The following is a 5,018-nucleotide window of genomic DNA, read 5'->3' on the forward strand; positions in this document are numbered from 1 at the left end:
GAGAATTGTTGGCATTCGTTTTTGGATTTATTTTACTGATTTGATTTTTTACTTTTGACTTTTTGTTTTTTGTTAACTGTTTTATCTTGTTTTTTCAATTACTGCATTTCTTTTAAGTCTGACCTGCAGTTCCTGCTTTGACCGAGTTCAGGTTTATTTCTTAGCAATATAATACGGTCAAGGTCATTTATTTAAACTTTGTTATATTTCTACAATTAAATGTAACAAGCACCAAGACAACATCTACAATAAATCACTACCATGTTCAACTCATCAAACAATTACATGCATGTAAAGCAGCATGAAGACGCCCTCTCATCATAGCACTCAGAAAGGAAAACAAGTCAAATGTCCAAATAAGTGTGGCTGACACAAGTCCTGGTCCAACATGGGCTAAAAAAACATTTAGAGACAAAGGAACCAATACTCCAAAAGCAGCATAAAAAGCCAGATTACAATTTGCAAATGCGCTGGAGGACAAGGAACTAAATTATAGGAGATGCACTGTAGTCTGATTAAATTAAAATGGATGTTTTTGATTATCATGACTTGGTGAATTTCATAAAATAGATGGCGTAATGAGGAAAGAACATAATTTGCAAAATCATGTGTATTTATTCAATCATTTTAAATAGAAAATGTTGCTTATTTTGTCCATATGTGGTTTTCAATTAACATGTTAATTGTGATTAGTAAATCAATTGATTACACATTTTAATTGAGTCCCACCACTAGTTCATTCATATAGTTGCAGTTCACAACATGTCAAACAACTTTAAGACAATCAAATTTACATCCAAAAATAAGTAAATAAGTTCGATCATACAGACAGATTCAAATTCAGTTCCATGCATTCCAATAAAATCATGATTATTATACAATGCAGTAAATTTAATTTAAAATGCCAACTAATAAGTTGCTTAAGAAAGCCTCATCAAATGCATCTAGTCACCAAATTTGCAATATTCTTTAATCTCTTAGTTTAGCCTTTTGTTCTGTGATCTACAGATCAGGATCCGGTGTAAAGGACTTGGAGAAGGGAAGAGATTAAAGTCACAATATCAAACTACGCTACATTGCGTCCTATAATCCCATAGCATATTGTGTAAGCATATGGGGCTGTGATCTTAATGGATCAACTTGTATTGTATGAAAAGACCAAGTGATAAATAATGAGGATTTGTGATGCGGTGACAGCGGAGGGTTGATTGAATCAAATGGTCAAACGGTTGTCATTCCAGCAATCCTTCATCTTTGGTAAGCATGTGATGACAACAGGAAGAAACAGTCATATTTTTCAGAGAGCTTCCTATGAAAAGGAACACATTAATATCAGCAGTAGCTCTCTTACTGGTTTTGTTTTAGGGGGAAAAAAGTAGGTACAGACTGGTCCAGTGGGGGTCAAAAAATACAGATCACATGTCGTTTGTTTCTGCAGCAGCTCCTTTAATGGCTAGTTAAAATCAGAGTGACTCAGCTGATCGGATCTTCGGCAGAGATAGAACACTGAGTAATTGGCAGCAATGTCTTAGCTAACAGCCGCCTCCGGGAAGGTGATGGTTAAGCACATAGAAACGGAGCTAAAAACAGACAGAGAACATCAACCTGAAAACCGCAAAGAGTGAGTATAATGCAAGGACCAGATGCTGAGTAAGCAGGTACATCACAATCTTTAAAAAACCCCACAAGAGACAAGTTAGGCTTTTTCCAAGTTCATGACTGTTGTTTCGGCAAGTCCTCAAGAACTTTTCAATATTACTGTGAGGATAACAGCCTGGTCTGGTGTTTTAGAACCAGGATCGAATTTTATGAGCACTCTGTCTATGTCCCAAGGTTTATCCTGGCTTGCCAAAAATCTTGTTGATCCCAAGTGAGAGTCTCACTCAGCTGTCTGAACCATGTTTTTTTTTAGCTTGCTGGTATTTGTGAGTCACTTCATGCTCCTACAAGTCCACCAAAGCCTGGGGGACTCCTGCAACCTCCTGACTTCCTTCACCTCATGTGCACGTGATTTACTGCCTAAATGTTGTCTGCCTAAACAAAGTGCCAATGAGTTATGAAGCACAGCCATTCCCCATCCCAACATCTCCCTCAAATAATAAGAAATGCATCGCATTATACAAAGCTACCAGCCTTTAAAGATTCAGTATGTAACTTTTATGAAAAATAAAAGTTTTTCATATAAGTTACATATAAAAAAATTTGTATTTTTACATATTTTTTGAAACTGTCACTGTCATAATGAAAAAATAGGCTCTTGTACCTTCTCCCAATTCTAACAAGAATCAACAAACAGAGTCAAGAAGAGGGTCTTAGCGTTGTCAATCACCCTTGTGTGCATGTTGCTCAAATTAAATAATGTATATTATCATAAAATGTGACTGGCATATTATGTCAAAGAGGCATGATGCTATGTAGACAAAATAAAATGTTGGAAAAATAGTAGTATGGGTTTCCATGTCTACAGGGTGTAAAATACATCTGTCCTTAAGAAAGTTTAGCTTGAGGCCCAGCAACTAAACTATCAGGCAGCAAAAGTAGCAGTTTTTTGACAAGCTATGAAGGAGAAGATACGTTTTTGTTTTACAGGAAATTATAATCTAAAAAAATAATTGTTTTACTGTTGTTTTTATTGTTACTGTTCCTTTTTATGCATAATTTTCAGTTTTCTTTAGTGGCCTAATGTGTCAAATACAATCCCTGAGGATGTTGGAATAGATAAATAAAAATATGAACCAGCTGAAATTATAGTTTAGTAAATGTGCAGGAAGAATGAAGAATTAAGGTATCAAAGTTATTAGAAGTTATTCTGCCAGAAGAAACATAAGCATAACAGACAATTCTTAGAATAATCTGTTTAAGAACTGCAGAGATAAATGTCAAGGTTAGAAAGTTTTACAATAAGTCAGCACACAAACAGGATGGATCAACAAGTACAATCTCTTCCTGGCATAAAGCCTCTGCTTTAAATCACAGGAGTTCAAGACTTTTTGTCCAGTTTCTATGTCCACATGTGGATATTCTCCTGGATCTCCAGCTTCACATTCCTGAAATATTAATGCTAGGATAATAAGTATTTCCCCCATCTCATCTGGCGACCGTTCAGAAAGCCAGCAGCAATCCCCTGTGATGAGACTGCTGACATTTTTAAATTTGTGTGTGTACACAGCTGTACCTTGTTCTCACAGTTAATCACATGCTGCTTAGCAGACCGATGCTTCACATTACATATAAACAACTGATTAAAAACACTTGAAGCATTTTATTGCAATAACTAAGACTCTGTTGCTCTACTTGGGACCCAGTCAGCAATTTCTTGACTACAAAAAGTACTGTGCAGCAGGATTAGCTCTTGTTAGCACCTTAGTGTAAAAACCATTAAACAGCTTCATCATTTGTGGCTGTAGCATTTTGTCTCACTGGCTCCCCTGCCACCTCCTCTTTATTTTTGCGTTTAGAGATACTTCCTTAAGCTTAACAACATTAATTAAATAGGGAAAAAAAATCAAATAATTATCAAATAATTAACAAAATCACCAATGCGACAATTATTGGCTTCTTGGGTGTAAAGAAAAACTGTTTTTTGCATTTGAAAGCTTTTAGCCTTCTCTTGACTGTCATCAAATAATGTTGATTGACTTGTTAAACAATTTGTATTAATTTCAACATATTTTTGGATCTTTATTATTGTCATGACGCATAATGAACAATGATGACCATGTTACATCACTGTGCTTCTCTGCAATAATAATTACAGAGAACAGAAAAGAATATGACAAAACTTACACAATATAATAGATCGCCAAGAAATGATCAAAATACTAGCACAAAAGAAAACCAAAATCCAAATACTCCAGGATTGTGAGAGTTACAAGCTATGATAATGTAACAGAAACTCTATAAATTTGCAAATGCTTTGTTCATTCAATAAAAAAAATAGAGATTGCCTCCCAAACTTTCACTCCAGTTTTGTTGAGCATTATTTAGTATATAGATTAAATGATTTTAAGTCCATCACTGGTTAATATTCAGACATTTGGCTGGAAGGGATAAAAAGCTCCTGTGGGAAAACTGAAAATCCCAAATTGCCATGCAACAAGCTGTAGCAGAGACATTGTAGACTATTGTGGTAGGAGGAGGGGCAATGGTCCTGAGGTCCCCCCTGCTGTGACGTTGAAATCCTGAGCTGAACAGAAGTAACCCTGGAGAGGAATGAATGACTGAAAGCCCTGAAACTGATTAAGACATCACTGCGACAACTCTATACTGAGAGGTGCAAGTATAAAACAAAAGTTTTTTATTTCTTGTGATTTATGTCTCCTGACATACAATGTAATTACAGTTCATTACACTGACTTGTTCTGGTGAACATCAGCAAAGTTCATTGTGTGCCAGGTGAATAACAATAATCAGATATAGCTCTATCCCACAAAAATACCCAGATGTGAAAATTGCCTGTTTTTAAAAACCCAAAAACTCTTTGCCACAGAAGTGGTGCATTTTTAGGCTATTTGGAGCAGTAGTTGTAATTTAGACTTTAAAAGGAGATAACATGAGCAAAACATGTAACATGTACAATGCTATGTGTGTAAATAAAAACTGGGCAGAATCATCCTGACTAAATGCTTTTCTTTTTTTGACAGAAAGATGGACAGAGCTAAATACACCGCAATCCTGTTGGAGGATGGCTGAGGTGGAAGTTCACTCTACAGCAGGAAAGCATTCCTGAGCTTTCAGCCAGAGTTATAAAAATGGTTTAGGACAAGGTCTGCTGATTTCTTGCGCAGGCCTAGTCAAAGTCTGGAATTAAATATAATTGAGGGCCTGTGGCAGAACTTCAAATTAGATGTTCAAACATGCTCCCAATGCAATTTGACTGACTTTGAGATGTTATGCAAAAAAAATTTGACAAATGTTTCTGTCTCTGGATAAATAAAGTTTCTAGAGGGAGAGAAAGAGAGAGTTTCACACCCCAAAAATATTTAAAGTTGTATAGGGAGCATTTTCAAACATTTACA

This window comes from Xiphophorus couchianus, chromosome 20, assembly GCF_001444195.1.
Source record: "Xiphophorus couchianus chromosome 20, X_couchianus-1.0, whole genome shotgun sequence".
In the NCBI taxonomy this organism is placed as follows: domain Eukaryota; kingdom Metazoa; phylum Chordata; class Actinopteri; order Cyprinodontiformes; family Poeciliidae; genus Xiphophorus; species Xiphophorus couchianus.